The 19,483-nt window shown below is 40.0% G+C and overlaps 1 protein-coding gene across 2 annotated transcripts in view; it reads right to left on the minus strand.

Annotated features, from left to right (window-relative positions):
• Positions 1-19,483, minus strand: part of MEF2C (myocyte enhancer factor 2C) — a 74,753-nt gene that overhangs the window by 32,892 nt on the left and 22,378 nt on the right. The gene's annotated exons all lie outside the window — the stretch shown is intronic.

Below are 19,483 nucleotides of genomic sequence, written 5' to 3' on the forward strand. Positions count from 1 at the left end.
GCAATCTGGCAAAGCACCTGTGCTAATAGCCTCCCTGCTTCCCCACTTCTTATAGCATTAAAAGGTTAACATACCCACCCTAAATGCAATTTATTTTAACACATTTATAGATTTGAAATGAATGAACATTAAAAGCAAAGGATGCATACTGTTCAAAGTGTAATATCCCGGTGTTTTACTTTAAGGAAAGATGCAGGAGGAAAAAATGAAAAAAAAAAAAACCACCTTCAACAACTTTAGGAATTCATGTTCTTCACAGAAGAAGGAGGAGTACCTAAACTGAATTAAAGGAATGACATTAGCAATGCCCTGCCATTCCTAAGTGTATACTTTTAATAGGACAAGGGGGAGGACAGAGCTGCTAATGTGGCTGTGAAATAGCGATTAAGAGCTTCTAGATATGGTGTTTACTTTTTATTGCCTCCAGTTACAGTGCTACAAATACACAGTGCTGAAGCTTAATGTACACAAAAGAGCACTGCTAAAACAGATGCTCAGTGAAAAGTCAAACCAGATGAATGTCAGGTTCAGCAGCTCAAATCAACCCTCAGATCCATGATCATCATCACCAAGATAAGTAACGGAGATAAAAAAGCTTAAAATGAGAATGAAATCAGTAGCTAACAATTGAGAATAGCTGCCTGGCCTCAAATAGGTTTTAACTGATCTATTTTGACAGATGACTGAAGAACAGTCATGGTCTGCATTAAGAAGAAGAATATGAGAAGCAAGTCTTTCTGGACTCCCCAAGCACAAGCAAGAGCTCACAAAGTCAGTAAAGAGATTTCTCAAATCTAGCTCCAAGAATGTCTCAGTCAAACCTCTTCAAAGAGTTCACTGGTCTGTCTACAACCTTCCTTAGACAACTTGCAGTTAATTCCAAGTTAAAACCTGGCCAAGCAACCTCAGTTACAACATTCAGATCACATAGCACTCTTGTGTTAGTAAGATGCAATGCTTGTGCTGTGTAGTAATGTGGGATGCTTCAACTGGTTTCTTTCTGCGTCTCATCTGGGCTCTTTGTTCCTTTTTGAAAACTGTGTTTCCTAATTAGTTCCTTTCTGGCAATGCCCAATTTACCACCATTAAAGCCAGCAGGTATTATAATGTCATACCTCCTTTCTGTACTATTGTTTGTTAAAAATTATACTTCGTCTTCTGTATTTTACCTGCGAATTAAAAGCAGAGCCCTCTTATTCCTGTAAAAGCTGTAAGCCTGCTCTCCCTGCAGAGACATCCCCCTGAACCTCGCATTTTCACCAAGTCAGCAAAGTGATGGTGAGCTGTCCTGTGAGATCCGAGCCTTCCAAACTCATGCTGTGGACCTCTGAAGCAGATTTAGGCAACTGTGGAAGGCTGACTCAACATAGTCTTGTCAGATTTCATATCTATACAGACTTCATGAGCTACTACTGACACCATGACAAAATCGCAAATCCACCATAAGCAAACTTTAAGAAGCTAAAAACCTGAATGACTCTCTACTGTTCTTCTCCACTCTCCCTTACCCCCCTTTTATCTTTCAAATGTTAACTAGCAGAACAGACATAGTCATGTATGATTTCTGCTACTAGCTTGAAACAAACCAGTTACAGAGGACTTTTGCAGCCTGTTGTTGCTTGATACATATAATAGATATAATATATTAAAAGTGAAATTTTTCTTTTATATCTGAATAACTAGTCTAAGCTAATATCCTTCCCTTCATGTAAGTACAGAACAGTTGTCCTCTGAATACGTAAAATACTCTATTTAAAGATACATTGGATCAAACTGTCCAGACTGAAACCCAGATCAGCACTCCTGAGACCTTTTCTTGAGCTCATCTGAGTCACTGATGGAGTCCTGTTGAGTCACGTAGAGTGTGGAATGATGCTGATGTGAGCAGGATTGGATGGCATCCTCAACTCCAAGCTTGGAGATGACAGCCCAGCCTCTCTATTTACAAATGGCAACAACCTGTTTTTCTTCCCAGAGGTCAACACAGCTGCATAGGTGTATGAGCATAGGTGAGGGAAGGGAGCTGCACAATTATAATGCTACCAGACAAAAAGCAATATGAAAAGGTAAGAAGGGGGATGTTTTGCAGCCTCTTTGAATCTTTTCTTCTACCATCATCACCAAATCCTTGTTTGCTGCATCTACAGGGCCATGCTTGGGTGAAAGAAGATGCACCTTATCCTTAGCACTCTCACTGTGCCTAAAGCCCTGCAACTCTCTATTTAGCACTCATGTGAAAGAGTCGCTTTTGTGGTTTGCAGAGCTTAAGAAATGCACTGCCTTCTTTCAGATATCCAGAGGAGGAAAGGCAATGTAATCCGCTGAATGTCTTACAGCAGTGTCCAAAATGAGACCAGATTCCCTCCCAACGTAACAATGTTTTTACTTTCATACATATGTATTTTCATGTCCTTAGAAAGCAGGTTGCTGCCACACCAGGCAGAGTAGAAGCAATCTCTATTTTCTCCAGAAAATCCAAAGACCATATTTAGTGAAATCATGTTAGAGTTCTATCAAGAATTAACTGTAGGCCTGAAAAGTAGGGGCAAACCTTTCCCTTGCAAAACCCATCAGTCCAGTGTGTTTGGCTAGTGCCTTGGCTGACATGGCTAATCAAGCTTACTAATGCAGTGCTCCCCCCCTTCCTCCAAACTAACCAATCAACGAACCAACCAAAAGAATGTGCTTCAGGGGGTTGTGGTAAGGTTAAGCAACAGAAATTTCCCCACATGTGCTGCAGTCAGAGGCTCAGCTCTTAGCTTTGTGAGTGCTGCAACTAATGCCTGGTTCCCCGTGAATTACATTTTGGGTTAAAGTGCAATATTCAGAGAAGCTTTCCTGAGGATGGGTCTCTCGGGGTTTCTCTTGCCCCCTCACCCATCCTTCTGCTGATTCTTTGTTGCTTCTGTGTGTTAAGGGCTCATGTTGCTACACTGCCTTCATCTGGGAGTCTTCCTTGGAGTAATTTCTGCTTCTATTTTTCTGCATGAGGACATGTAACTTTCATGAAACTTGTCCTTTATTGTTGTGCTGCAACACAACACAAGTTGAGACAGCACAACTGAGAGTGGTACTGACCAACATCCAATTGATCCATTCTTATTCAAAACCTCCCTGGACTCCATGTCTGTTTTTCCTCTTCTCCTTTACACTGTGTCACCACTTGAAAGCAGAAGCTAGTTCTGCAAACTGGAGAAGACTGGAATCATTAAGAAGACCAACTGGGTTTCTGCAGCCCGGAGTCTTTGACCCGGTCTTGCAGTGGTTTAGAAATAATTTTCCTTACCATGTTAAGCTGTCATAGCCTCTTGCAAAGCCTGGAAATTAGCCAGGCTTATCCCATCTTCCTGGAGATTAGTTAGTTTCCAAAGATTTAACGACTATTCAGGGAATTTTTGAAAGAATAAAAATACACATTTGTATAGTGCACTGCATTCTAGAGAACTCCAAGCCAGATTTCAGTTATTTTAAAAGAAAATAAGCCATTTTTGAACTACGGAAGCTTCACTTCTTCCGAGCAATTAAACAAGTAATTATATTGGACTCTAGTAACCTAAAATCAGCCAAGGCATTTGAAAAACAAAATGGTTAAATGAAAACAATCTTTGGCTGAAATCTCATATGCCAGCAATTTAGTCTAAATCTTGCTCTATAAATCTCAGAGGAGAAATGCTGACTTAGTGACATACTGGCTTGCAGTAAAATGAAGTATAAACAACTATTTACTTTCATTTCATGCAAAATTTTTCATCACTACAAAAGCACAAGAGAAAATATGATAAAATCAGCTAGGTCTGATTTTATCAAGACAGTGGAATCATTGCAATTTGAAGGATTTGGAGGAGGAAAGCCTTTCATTTTCCTGAATGAAAGTCTCTGTCTCTGTCTCTGCAGTGTTATCCTCTTCTTTTATCATTTCTTTAACAGGAAGTGTGGCGACATTTAGAAATTATTACTATTTTTTCCATCCTGTCATTTTAGTTTGCTCATCTTTGTAGAGAGGTATGTCCTTTTCTCCTTCCATCTTCTGTGGAACTGCTCCCCACAACACTCCAGGGCTTGAGAAGCCACACATATTTGGGCTTGAAAATATTCACAGTATGGCCACCAAATAAAAAAGACCAGGTTGGTCAATAAGGTCTCCTAAAGGTTCATACCAGTCCACTCTGCTCCATCTTGATATCCTCTGCAACAAGGACCTAACTATTTCAATCATTTGCATTCATCAAATGTTCATTTGTGCAATGAAAAGTATGATCTCACTGGCTCCTCATTTGTAATCAAAATTTACAGTATGGAAACATTCAGAATTACAGGTCTACTTCTACAGATTCCCGTATCTGTTATGTTGTCTAGAAGCCACTGCAATTATCTCTAACTGATAACCCCACTAGTGACCATGACAATCCACAGAGTTGTAATTTGGTAAATTATATTCCACTGTCAGAAGAGAGAAACCACAAGTGCCCTCCATTTTCCACTATCACTTTCTTTCCTGTATCTGGATGGGATAAATCTTTCAGCCACAAATGAAAAATGCTTTGGTCTCTTCTTTGCTCACTGGAGCCACATATCTACGTGGCAAGGCAGACAACAGCCAATTACGAAGGAATGATACGCTGTTGTGTTCGACTGCTTTGTTATTTATAGCCATTCCAAAGAACCCAGCTAAATTTATGGAGGCACTCCCCCAAAAAGCAGAAAATATTTAGATAATGGGCCTGATACATTTAAGCATCAGTTATACTCTTTGTGCAACAGGGACATTAGAGTTAGGAGATGTTGAGTGAAGACAACCTTCTCTCTCTTCTTCTCTTGCACAGTTATATAATGATGAAATTTTATGATGAAATTGCACTATACAATGTATAGTGCAATCAAGTAATGAAAGGCTGTAGCGAAATGAAAAACACAAAGAGGAAGAGATAGGTTGCTATGGGAACCATCCATCTGAATTCCCCTACCTCTGTGTAACTAAAATCTCAAATTTTATGTTCCATTAATGCAGAGTTCTCAGATTTTTACATTTAATAATGAATATAAACTAGTATGCTGGTACTAATGTACTTTAATTGCATGTTTAGGAGAATCAGATAAAACATTATTATACTTACTGTTATTTAACAAGCTCCATACAAAAAAAAAGTGTATACCAGTAACACAGAAAATGGAACATTTCTTACCTCTTTTGTATAAATCTTAAAATGCTTTTGTGGTTTATTCTCCTTTTGAAATCAGCTACAAGGCTTATATAGTGGCTGAACTTCTATAACCACGTTAACCTTTCTGTTACTATTTTATTTTCACCGAAGTTTCAAAGAAAAGAAAAAAAAAAAGTTCCATTCTCTGGTCCTGTGCGTCTGTCTTCTTCAAATGAATGCACATCAACAGTGCTTTTCACAATACACCAAATCCTCCGCTTGGATTTGCCTCTCATTTTTGCATGCCAAGTGATTATTCTCTCCTTCTTCAAGTACCTTCTCTAATCACACTCGTGTGAAACCAAACAATGCTGACACCCTTTGCCAGTAACATCTGCTTCTCTTTGCTTAGGAGTGATTGACCAGTGTGTTATGAATGTTTACACATGTGTGCTGCAAGCTCATCAGGACATGAAGTTTCTACCGGTTTACAGAGTCTGGTCTATTCTCTCTCTCATGCTCCTGCCATGTGCCAAGGCTTATCAGCAAAATTTCGTAATGCCTGTGTAACACCAAATGAATCTGTGTTTTTTTCTAAAGGGCAACGGGACATTGGGTTTTTGTTTCTTTGTTCCCCATAGCTGTGGTGTAAGACTAGGGCATGGGGGAGCTTTGCAAGGCTTCTCAGCCTGTTTGCTCTGATCATGCATCTGTGGCAGCCTGCCAGCTTCACCACATCCTCTGCTGCCTTTCTGCTGCACATTCATGACAGGCAGCACACCTTGCCATCTGGGTTACAATTCTGGAGAGATGGGGAGGCTGGAGATGGCAGAGGTTTGCTCCCTAAAAGGGACCAAGCGCAACCCCTTCCTTTAATGTTCAATCTTACCCACTTGCCAGTGTTTTCCTGTTTAGCTTGACTTGAATTACACAGGGAAACTTTGGCTTTATAAATATAAATAGAAGGATATGTCAGATTCTCACAGCAGCTAATCTAAACCATGTATCTTTCTGGACTATCTCAGAAAGAAACAGAAGCAAATCACATTAAAATTTTGTATTAAAGTTCCTGGTAATGCACGCAACTAAGCTTACACCCTCCTATGTTCACAGTTATTGTGTGGGTCATGCAAAGGACTTCTGTCAGGCATTGCACTTGTAAACTGTTTTTTCTAAAAGAATTTAGAATCATGGAATCCCAGAGTAGTTTGGGTTGGAAGGGACCTTAAAGCTCATCCAGTTCCAAACCCCTGCCACAGGCAGGGACACCTTCCACCGGCAGGGACACCTTTCACTAGACCAGGTTGCTCCAAGCCCCATGCACCCTGGCCTTGAACACTGCCAGGGATGGGGCAGCTGCAGCTTCTCTGGACAACCTGCGCCAGAGCCTCAGCACCTTCACAGGGAAGAACTTCTGCTTAAGATCTCATCTCAATCTCTCTTTTGATTAGGACCATTTTAAGTTTTTAAATATGAGTATTTCCCAAATTTCTAAATAATAATTCCCAATGTTTTAAAATAATTATATAATGGTTTAAAACTGTTCTAAGTCTTCAGATCTGAACAACTCCCAGCGTTCTAAGTAAGGCTATTTCCTTACCCTTCAGTCTTACTCCCATCCATCATCGTGGTGCAGAAGGTCTGTAAAACCTCCACAAATGCCCCCCTTGGGGGGCAGCTGACGTAGCATTCCTACGCCAGCCCTCACTGGAAGGGATCACATTTCTCTGGCCTTGAAAGAGGAGACGGGAATCTGTGGGGGGGAGCAGAGCGGGTGTCGGTGCAATGCCATGCATCCCGGCCATCTGCAGCTGTCAGTGCCGGCGCCTGCTGCCCTATGGCCATAGATGGCTGTCCCTGCGGCCGTGGCACTGACTGGGGACATGCCGCTCCCAGCCTTGCCGCGCGACACCTCTGGGGTTGGGGTTTGGTTTCTTTGGGTTTTCTTCACCTCTGCTGCTGTTTGCACTTCTCAGCTCTGATGTGGCTGCAGCAGACAGGAACACTGCATTTGCGCTTTGCAGATATATATGCACACATAAATGCATGTGTGTATATATATCTATACATATATTTTTATGTACGCATACATGCCCTCCAATAGACACTTGTCAGCGCCTTTTTGTGCAAATCTAGATGGTTTTTTTTAGAAGTCTTCACAGCGTGAACCTGTTACAGTGAGTTCAGAAGAGGCCATGGAGATGCTGCGAGAGCTGGACAGCTTTGCTCTTGAGACAGGCTGAGAGAGCTGAGCTTGTTCAGCCTGGAGAAGAGAAGGCTCAGGGAGACTTAGAGCAGCTCCAGTGCCTAAAAGAGCTACAAGAAAGCTGGAGAGGGGCTTTGGACAAGGGCCTGCAGGGACAGGACAAGGAGGAATGGCTTTAACCTGACAGAGGGGAGATTGAGATGAGCTCTTAGGCAGAAGTTCTTCCCTGTGAGGGTGGTGAGGCTCTGGAACAGGTTGCCCAGAGAAGCTGTGGCTGCCCCATCCCTGGCAGTGCTCAAGGCCAGGTTGGACGGGGCTTGGAGCAACCTGGCCTAGGAGAAGGTGTCCCTGCCCATGGCAGCGGATTGGAACTGGATGAACTTTAATGTCCCTTCCAATCCAAACCAGTCTGGGATTCTATGATTCTATGATAAGCATGACCAGCCTTCGTTTGCTATGATGCAGTATAATACCAGCTTAATATTGCTGTTGTGGTGGATAAGCACATACAGAAAAGAGTATGTGTTTTTCCAAACAATACTGGCAGTTTCTAAATAATGAATTTCCATGCAAGATTAATTGGGGGTGTTAATATTACTGACATAAATGAAATGCTGACCTAACTGTGATTACACATTGATAAAATCACTGCCACAGATACATAAGATTTAAAAAGGAAAAAAAAAAAAAAAAAACAACCAGCATTGGACAAAATTCCTTTTAAACATTAGCCAAAATTTACTGCCATATGCACCCTTTATACCCAAAGACTCTGTTGAAAAGAAACTTCTGTGCAGCTGGTTTTCAAACCTGTACTTTGAAAAGACAGTCAAATTCTGCTCTGTTGTGTTAAAAACCTGAGAGTGTACCAAAGACTGGTTGTCAGTGCTTCATGCACAGCATTAGCAGATTTTTTACTTCAGTCACAGGTATTCTCAGGACACTTGAGGATGGAATAGTTATCATCACTCCTTTGAGCACCCCAGTAATTATAACCCCTTACTGAGGGTTCAAAGGTCTGTAACAGGCACTGTTTTTGAGTAATGAGAATACCGAAGATGTAGGTAAGGGCAGAAAACTTCATCTTGTTCTCCTGTTTTTGCTGACACTCTTTATACATGCTGCCCCGCCCATAAATGAGTGCCTTCTCCTGCAGAACAACGGCTAGCTACCACAGCCTAGATAGAGGCAAACACCTTGTTTTCCATTCTTTGTCTTGGAAAATAGATTTACGGAAAATAGACTTCCACTATTTTTCAAGGCCCAGTGCTTGTGGAAAGACTCCATGAAGACAAAAATTCTACGCTCCGGCTACTTTCACTACCTCGCTGGCAGGAGCACCACCAGTATGCAAGCAGATCCAGTCTGCCAAGGCATGCATGGATGGCCTAAAGCCTCAGATGCATCACTGACTCACCTCATGCCCCTTGGCAATAGCATAGTATCATACCTTATACCCTTTATTGATTCTTCAAAGCTGTGCAAGTGTATAAAGTATTTAAATGGCCAGGTTTTCCTAAGATTTATCAAGGATATTTAAAACAGAAGATACTGGTGAGACACAGTGTATTTGATTTGTACTAGGTTTTGCAGCCAGACACAGAAAGTGTATGAATGGAAAAATAAACTTTACAGTAGTTCAGCAGAATCATCACAGCTTCTTTGGGGAATGTGAGGACACTTAAAAATAAACACTGTAATCATCAACAGGTTGTTATTTGCCTCCTTCTTTTTATGTTCATCTCTCTTTCATCCTTCTCCACTGACTCCAGCCCTTCCAGATGGAGCACTGCCCTCAACATTTTCATTTGTGCCTAATTTAGTCAGACATACACACCAGTACAAGTCTGAAGTCAGATCTCACTTACACTAGTGTAAATCTGTAGCTGGATTTGGAACAGCTGTAAAGACAACAGTTGAGTTATTCTGGATGTACAGTGGTGTTGCCACGTCTGTTACATCAGTGTTACTATCTCTTGAAACATACAGTATTCTAAATATGCAGGGCTTAATATAAATGCTTGCAGAAACAATTAACTATTTCAAAGGCAGCTGGTGTTTTTCCATGATATAAATGGGAACCTTTAATACTAAATGCCATATTCAAAATACTTGAGAAATATGACGTACAGAGGAACACGTATATTTTACAGACTCTTTTGTCACAAAATCTTATTATGGAAAGAATGGCAGCTGATAGGAATTATACTTTGCATACATTTTAGAGCATTATCTGTGTTCCAAAAGATCCCAAAGAGATTCTGAAGTTATATGTTTAAGGACTGCTTCACACATTGTTGAAATGCAGCTATCCTGGGATGAATGTACCATCAGTGCTAGCCAATGAAGTTTTCAGGAGCAGAAATGACACGCACCTCAAACAACGCGATATAAGTTACTTGTAATAGAATTCTTCCTAGACTGTGGGGCAAACACCTTCACCCTTAACCATGGGCCAGGGAGTCTTTATTGACCACAATATTTTGCTGTTCCATTCCATCTGAAACAGAGCCCCTACAGCAGCACTGAACTGGTGTAGTAATGACTCAGCAGTGAAAATGCCACCCACCAAGGCAAGAACACCACTTCCTTCAGCACCTGGGTTTTCTTTGGAGGTTTCCCATAAAAGTCTCGAGTCTATCAATGTTCTGAACAGATTTTTTGTTTTTGTATTTTTCCCAGAATTTAAACATTTATTTTACGTCAGATCAAATTACACGGAATTACAAAAAAAAAAAAAAAAAAAAAAGGTACCAATACATCAATAAGCGAATGTTGCTGAACAGCAATTCCCTTAAAAGGAAGAACATTCGCTTTTATTTTTATAGTACCATAATGGTTTTATCCATTGATAAAAATGCTCAAATCAATATATATTTCAAAAATGGTGAATTATAATACAGGTTAGATCTCTGAAAATTTAGCCTCCTGTTTCATTGCAGATGAAGGCCTTAAATAGCACAAAGCAATAACCATCAACTCACTGTTCTGCTGATAGAGTCAAGGAAAGAGAATGAAGTCTCTCTCCACCAAGTTTGGAGTGAGCAAGCAGTATTTAAGAAGAAAAACTGGCCCATGATTTTAAATACAAAACAGATGACTGAAACAATGCAGACTTAAAAACATGATTTAAGATTTATATTTTTTCTGTTAGACCAAGAATTTCTATAAATTCTGCTGTTCACCAGCAACATTTGTGCAAATTGCATCTATCTTTAAACAGCTGGTAAAATCTCTAGAGTATGGTATACATTTGTCTGCTTACCAAAGTGTCATCTGCTAAAAGCAAAGAACTGGGTTTTGTTTTTCCATGGAAAATCCTATAGGAATGAAAAGATTCAGACACAAACTTTGCAAGTGGAAACTTGAAGGTAACCCTACACTAGCCAAAAAATAAGTGAGAGAGTACAGTCAGGAGTTGTATGGAGGAGCTGGATGGAACTCCAGAACTGCATGATTATCCTAGAAAGCTGGTCTGCTTTCCTGAAGCAAAACTTCAGAAGCCCATGTCATTCTGCTCTTTTTTCCTTGAGAGGAGTAAGTGCTTCTCCCAATGGCAAGAATCAGAAATAACAGAATTAGCAAAAAAGTGGTCAGATCTTGAAAAGATTTTTGAGAATTTAGGAAGCTTTCTATTCAAGGAAATTCTCAATTTCCATTACTGCAAACTGTGCCATCAAGAAACCAAAGATTAGCCCCTTTACATAAGGTTCTCCAAGGGTTAAGCTGCTACAGTATACCCCAAGAAGCTGCAGTTTAACTTCCATTTCTGTTAGCATCTTCATAGAATCATAGAGCCATAGAATGGTTTGGGTTGGAAGTGACCTTAAAGGTCGTCTAGTTCCAACCCCCTGCCACAGGCAGGGACACCTTCCACTAGACCACGTTGCTCCAAGCCCCGTCCAACCTGGCCTTGAGCACTGCCAGGGATGGGGCAGCCACAGGTTCTCTGGGCAACCTGTGCCAGGGCCTCACCACCTTCACAGGGAAGAACTTCTGCCTAAGAATTCATCTCAGTCTCTCCTCTGTCAGGTTAAAGCCGTTTCCCTTGTCCTGTCCCTACAAGTCCTTGTCCAAAGCCCCTCTCCAGCTTTCTTTTCAGACACTTTAGGTATTGGAAGACTGCTGCAAGGTCTACCCTGCATTGGATTTTGCATCTTCCTGCCTGGGTTTTGTTAATTCAGTTTTCTATAATTCTTCCTTTATAAAAAGTTGAATGACAGTGAGTCCAGTGTAATTGGGGTGCTATAAGAAGGAAACACCAAAACAAACTGTAATATACTCAGTAAGGAGTCTGAATTTAATACGGATAGACTTCACATGCACCTGGAAAACCTGGCTTATATGCTGCTCTCTGTAGCTTGGTGAATAGATGCTAAGTTAAATCAACAACATAATGGTCAGTTTCAGTGCTCTGTCTGGGAATGAAGACAACTTGATAAACGGAGCAATTTCTAGTTCTTATCACTGCTGGAGAAAGCAAGAGCTGCAGAGGTGGACTCAAGGTCTAGTCAGAAGTTCTGACCAGAACTGAGGATAGAGTTTACAGAGATACTAGAAGAATCATGTCTGAGAAGGTAAAATAGAAAAGACAAATCTTCATTCAGAAACTAAGCATCGTCTTTGAAAATTTCAGCTTCTTTCAGAAGCTGCTAAAACGTATTTTAAATGTTATGGTTTTTCATTGTAAAACTGGATTTCTTTTTTTGGAAAAAATTACAGGTTTGTAAAGAAGAATTGGTATATTGGCCTGCCAAAGCCCTCCTTGTCTCAGATCTTCAAACCTTTAATCATATGGTATTCCCACACAGAGAATTCTGTGGGCTACAGAAGATGTTTCTATTTGGGTCTCCTAACTCTACAGGAGAGCTGGACAAATGGAGGAAGATTTTGGCCTATTTAATTTCTTCCATGGCTTGGTAGAGGTGTGTGTGAAGGCTGCTGTGAATGTGTGTATGACTGGTACCATCTCACTTGGTGAAGACTTAGCTATGGGCCCTGACCAGCTTTGGTGGCTCTCAGTACTGCAGGGTAAATCACCATGCAGGGCTGCCCACTCTGCCCTGCGATTTGGGATTACTCACCTCCTACCAGAGCTGTGGCGGTGAAGTGGCCAGGGGGTGGGCATGTGTTCCCGTCCTCTGACTCTGCTGTGAATGTGGTAACCTTCAGTGTAGGAAAGGCAATAAACAGTTTGGGGGTACTCACATCTCCAGATATACCACAGCTCTTTGCTCAGCCAGAGCCTCACAGAGACATGGTACATACAAGAAAGGGATTTTTTCTCATTGTGAATCCCAAATCCAGAGAAGCCTGAAGGACTGTGTTTGTTTTAAATAACTGATGTCCTTGGTGATTTCACAGTGTTTGGCAACATGGACACAAGGCAGTGTATCTGGGACTGTGCTCCCGAGAAACAGATAGATCTTTATTGACTTCTGGCTACCTGGGAAAAATGTTCGGAAGTCAGTAACACTAAGTTTGTGTACAAGGAAGAATCATACTGGTTCCTTACCTAATGAGGAGCTGAAATCCACCGATGCACAAGCATTGCTCCCAGCCCCAAAATCCTACCATGCTGGAGGCTTGGAGCAACTACAAACCAAACCTGAAACCATTATGCTGAGATGGAACAGCAGGATTTCCTATTGACATTATTGTGGCAAGAATACTTAGCTCATTTACTTATTCCATTATCTTGGGTATCTTCTAAGCCATTTGCATCCACAAGCCTGCTGCCACAGTAGCAAAAGCTCTTTCCTAAGCTCTGCAGATCAGTTACAACACAAAAACACAATCTAGAGGAAAGGTAAAAACTATTACATGGAATGATAAAGGAATACTTCATGTTCCTTAACATTTATTTTATGTTTGAATATAAAAATTCAATCAGAAGATGACCGTGACAAAGAAATCAGAAGCTGTGATAAGACTGAAAATGTGACTACCTCAAAATACATGTGGCTTTACCTTTTACTATTGATATATTAAAATCAAAGATCTGGCAAAGAGATTCTGTCTGATTTCAATGGGCCCAGACTTTCATACAGCACTTAAGAGTGGCAAAAGCGACCAGAGATGTCTTAAGTAACCAAAATTTCAGTGAAAATGAGTAATGCTACAAGATCCTTTCCATGAGAGGCCAATGAACACAGAAGTAATGAGCATATAAGAATTCCTCCAGTTCAGAAGTGTAAACCTTGCTCCTAGTGTCTGCCGAGAGGTTCACAGTCCTGAGGTTTGCCTGGAATTTTTCAGCAATGGGAAACTTTCAAATAAATGGCAGCAAAGCTTATTTACATTGATTTCAAAGTTTGGCAAGATTCCTGTTTCTGCCTGGGGTATGCTAGATCACAAGACCCCAGAATAAAATAGAGGTAGCAGGAATGGATGAGTGCTTCTTTTATTCCTGCCACTGAATCGCTCATAGAGATCAGTAGGAAGCAGACTTAACTTCAGAATGTTTAGTCAGCTCTTTTGCTCCATCACTCCGTGAACGGAGGAGGTGGAATTAAGAACATTTCTCCCATGAAAAAGACTGTATAGAGGGAGTGGGAGGATTTCTCAGACTCCTTAACGGGAAGCGAATGAAAAATCTAGTCTGTGGGAGAGACAAGAGAGGTTTCTATAACCCCTGGGAATTCAGTATTTCACCTCAAGTCCAAGCCCAGAAGCATCTCGCTTCTGTTCAGGCTACAGTTGTGAATCCCTGGTGGGCACTAGTATTAGGTCAGTTTAGCCCTACTGAGTGAACTCCTTACTATTGATACAAGTCAGAATTGTCCAATATAGTTATCTCTGGGTGTCCTAACAGTTCAAGGGTTCTGCTAATGAAGCCAATTAGGCAGAACCCCCTATACCTGCCAGCATTTGAAAGCTATAAATGAAGACGTCTGTGGGACAGAGAAACAAAAGCACACCTTTCCAAGCATCCTTTGGATGCGTTTTTTTAAAGTGTAAGGGTAGGAAAATGATCAACAAGGAGTGTTCTCTCTTAGGCACATTGCCTTGAGCTCTACACTGAAACCCTAAAGAGCAGTTCACGCCCTGCAGCAATTCCCTTGCTGCTAGGAAGGGCCTTGTGACAGGAAAGGGCTATGGAATAGGTCCAAAAAAGGATTTAGGGATATAGAAAGCTCAATTTGGCAATACTTACTATTTAGGCACCTGACCTCCAGAGAAGAATTCACAGTGTGTGTCAGGATCTGAGGCTTCTCATGCTGGGCACGGGAAGAATTTGGTGCTACAGAGTAAGATTCAAACCTAGCAGCATGGGATGAAGTTATGAGTGACACAGACCAAGAAAATGGGGTTTTGGAATTAATATCCCTCATCAGCCATTACACTGCTTACCCAGTGCTGAAGAGAGATCGTGGGTGACGCTCTGCTGGTCATTCAGGCTTACAGTCCCCTCCTACAGCTAATTTTTCAAAGACTTGAAGAAGAGTCACTTTTGTCTTTTAAAAAAAAGGCTGTTGTTGCAGATTTTCTGTATAAATAGTGGTTAGAAACTTGCTATAAAACTGGAAACACAGGTTCTGTTTCTTCTTTGGTCTGAATGGGCTCAAACCTATTGTATCTCATATCTGTATAAAGGATAGGATTTACCCACCTTCCCAGCTCTACACAGTTCTAGGCAGGTTAAACTTCTGCACTTCCCCACAATATTTTGCTTTTGTCTTGTAACAAGTACAACATTTGTTGGGTCAGAGAAACAGAAATCAATGGGAGACAGAGTTTTGTAGCGCGTTACAGCATTTTTGTTTGAGGGAAAAGTCCATTGAAATCTGATTGCTGCAGCAGAGCTGGCGCTTGCATTTTATGTTTAACAGACTTTCAATAAAATGCAGATAGAATCTTTTAAGAAAGGAATTAAACTGAAGCTTCTGCCTCTTTGGTGGCACACAAACACCAGCAATATTTTCTGATTCTGCTTGTGAAAAGCTTGACAGTATTAGAAATTCATTACCAGGGTTATTTTGTTCATGGAGGGCCGAGAGTTCCTAGATCTTTAGGGCTTAAACTGGGAAAAGACTCTCCATTTCCCCAGCACTAATCCAGGCCCAGACTGGGTTAATGTGTAGTAAGCACAGCACAGGCCCCTAGGAGTCTTCAAGATCAAATAACAAGATCTCTCACAAAGTTCATAAGCCTCCAGATTAGGCTTTTGGATAAAAGATCTTAACTGCCATATTTTAAAGTTTGTGTTTAGTTACTTCTGTGAAACACTTTCAGATATAGGTTGGAAAGTACTAGGCATAATTATGAATTTTTATTCATGAGTTAAACAATATATGTGGGTTGTGTGAAAATTTACATCTGAGAAGGCAAGCTTCTTTTCACACAGGTTGCAAAAACCAGATTAAATGCTAACGTGTGTACCGGTAAGTGCTGGAGACAAAGGTGTAAAGTTACCATTTTACTGATATATGTTTGAACATGCTAAAAGTATACAATAAACAAGCCTTGGAATACAAAGATGAAAAGAAAAATTATGTGGTTTTATGTTTTTCATGTGATAGCCATGATTCTATTGCAGTAAGCTAAATATACATTAAACACCATACACTCCATTAGAAACTGCTTCTTTGTCAAGAGTTTGATCTCTTTTCAATCAATCTATAGCAGCTGTGTGTTGTTTAAAGTACTTTTATTGACTCTTCTGTAATTTGCTTTCTTTGAACAGCCTGTGTGCTGTAACATTTGATCAAAGAAATAAGCGTATACTTTAACAACCTAAAGTAAAGTGCATGCACATTTTTATACTCTGCACAATAGAATGTAATTATAGTTGTCTACAGATCACACAGGATGATATAAATAAATGGGTTTGAGATTTTTGTTTTAATGCAAGCCTATCCAATACGGATTTTTCCTTTTAACACCACTGTCTATAATGCAAAAAACATTAACGAACTGTTTAGAACACAGACAATGTAACTTCCTTTAACAGATGTTTTTACTCCTCCATCAACTGCTAACCATATATAAAAACACACAGCAAAATTAAGTAAGGAAAACACAGCAATCTAAAGTTGTGGATTTATAAATTACTTCATAAAACAAAAGCACTGATGGAAACTCTGTTTTAAAGTCTCATTTTTAATTCAAAGAACAATGGCTATTTAACTGCATTCAGCAGTTCTGGACTATGGACATTAATTCACAGCTGACTGCTATACTTGTGATTATTAAAAATGTAGAACAATAAAACACATGTGTTTGAGGTTTCATAGCCCTGCAAATTTGGAAATTTACAGTTATTTCAATTGTCTTTTACATAAACAAACACACGGAGGCCTCCCTGAATTCAGGGCAAATGGATCCAAATCAATATGAACTACATAATACATAAAGGATGGATGCAAATTTTAGAGTACAGAAATAAATAATTAATTTATACCTTCTAACTGTAACAAGGAAGAAAAGTCAGTATATTTTGAAGTTTAACAGAACTGCCAGAACTATAAAAACTGTAGAAAGGAATCTCAAGAACAGACAACTGCTATCTGCATGCAGCCCAGGGGAGAAGTGTGGAGATGTTTTGCTTCAGGAATAACAGAAGAGTGAGGTGTTTTAAGCAAAGCATTTAAACGCCAGCTCCCTAGCAGGTGAAGTAGGCAAAAAAACAGGAAGAGGCTGACTTTTTGTACCGCCATCCTCTCTGCCAATGTAGCTCCTCCTGCACAGTGGCCTTGTTACTCAGGGAAAGGGGTTCACTTACTAACAACTCCCTGTGGCATGGAAGGGAAGTGAAGGCTTTTACTTCTCAGTATAGATAATAAATGCTGCCCATAGTATGAACTGTTTAGGTTCCCATTCTGCCACTGTTACTGACAATGGAACAGCTTCAAAAATAAAGCCATGATTCTGCAGATATTTACAGGAGCATTTAACTTTCTTTTTGTGAATAGTTTCATTGTCTGAAACAGGATTCCTATGAATCTTTGTAGAAATAAGACCTATTCTAGTATTAGAATCCATAGAAATCGGTGTCTTTGCTAGGAACCATAACCAGAGATTTCTGAAGTTAGTCAGAAGGCTCCCATTGACCACCCTAGTCTTTAAATCAGGGCTCAAGTCTACCTCAATAGAGCACTTACTTACTTTACATATCAGTTTTTTTGACTTTTGATAGTGTATGGCTCTTTTTACCTAATACAACTATAAGTAGGTGGCTAAGGGCCCATATCTGGAAACACACTAAAAAAACCCTGACTTTGCTAACGTGGAAGCATATGAAGAACTACCCATCACTTGCTGATTTTGCTAGAAATTCAGTGCTGCATCATCTTCAACACTGGTTTGAAAAAGAACAGTTGACAGCTTATGCAAGCCCAATAAAAATGTCTTGGGGGAAAAAAAGGCAAGGTCAATAGTTTGCAGTAAAGATAGTTGTAAGAGAAGATGTGGCATTTCTACACTTGTGATTATTACTACTGTGTAATAATCCAGGTAAATAACCACACTTTGTATTTACCTTATGGAGCAGGGATGTCTCAATAATGAAAATGAAAAATGGGTTTGCTCACAAAAGCCTTTGTGTCTGGAATGTAGCTATAAGTAGCTCACTATCTAGGTTGAAAATGGTAATGCAGGCTAGTGTGTCCTATTTTTCCACGCTTGCAGTGAAGATACAATATGGGAATTCAGCCTTGGTAATTACTAATACACCACACAGACACAATTACCCTGTGTACTGCATAAAGGAATCACTTGTGGTCTGCTCCATTACAAAGAGCAGTAGGGGGCCAACATGCAAGAAGACAAAATGCTTTACAAGGAGGAAGGAGACCAGAAGAGTTGATGTATCCAAATACAAGGACCTTGATTCTTTTTTCAGTGACTTAAGTCCCTTTCCATCAATTATTGTCCTTTGTCTCCAGAGTCTTATCACAAGCAGCATTACAGGAACTGAACAAAACAATACTCAGGCTCAAATAACCCTGTGAACTGTGCTGACATTTCCACACCCTGTTGCTGTGTTTGACCAGGTTACTCAGACCTAGAAATATACAAAAATAAACTCAACTAAAACAAAAAAATCCATCCAGAACAACAAACATTCCTGTTTTAAATAACATGCTCAACCCTTCCTGGTGTCTTTTCTCCTGTTCAGTATTATGGATACCTCTTACTTCAATACCACAATGGTGATGTGCTATAAAAACCTCTGTAGCACAAAATGAGACTGGCTATCTCGCGTATGATAGCTTTTCAAATTAAAAGTTCCTGTTTTGCAGGATCCTCAACAAGTTTATTTTAAAGTTAATTAGAATCAGCCCCTTGCCATTCCCATCTCCTCTATACTCTTGTTGAAATGTGAGTTTTAGATAAATGAAGAATTACAAATGAAATACTTCAGTTATGTATATGCAGAAGTGCTCTGCAGCTGAAGTTTGATTTCTTAATGAAATACAACCAAGCCAACTCATTCACTTACTGCTCAGAATCAGAGTAATACATTTTTCTTTCTTACTGGCATGTGAACTTTTGAGGGCACATTTTAAATATGAAATAAATTGAAAGCATCTATTTTTTTCATTCATTCACACTAGATATGTGACATTTCATGGTAATTCTTGACAGAACATTGCAGTCATCATCTGGAAACAAAAAATGTGGAAAGTCAAAAAAAACCCCACGGACCTTCGGAAAGTCAGCTATTTCTGACAGTAAGTTAGCTTCTGTGAAACAAAGCCTTGTCTTTCAGAAAGTGTTTACGATCTATGAGAAAAAAAAATACATCCTTGGGCTAAAATGTTTATTGGCACCTAGAAGTCTGAAGAGAGCAAGTCAGGCCTGTGGTTTTTTGAGGGCACTTTATCATTGCCTACATTCTCAAAGGGATCTGTGAATGAATAGAGCTGGATTACTCAGCCTATTCCTCTCCATTTTCCTTGGCAAGACTGAGAGCCAAGCTATTTTTAGCTAAGCAGTTTTCTATTTTTAGACAAATATCAATTAAAAGACATTGTTAGAAAACTTAAAAAAAGAAAAACACAAAAGGGGGATGGGATGAGGCTTCCCATCTCATATTGTGAAGCGAGCCCTTCAACCTGTAACTCCAGGCATTTCAGCTGCTTCCAATCTTGGAAAAATAAAGAAAATTCAGAGTTCAGGGATTTAAAAATAA

Source organism: Psittacula echo (genome assembly GCF_963264785.1).
Source record: "Psittacula echo genome assembly, chromosome: Z".
Taxonomy (NCBI): domain Eukaryota; kingdom Metazoa; phylum Chordata; class Aves; order Psittaciformes; family Psittacidae; genus Psittacula; species Psittacula echo.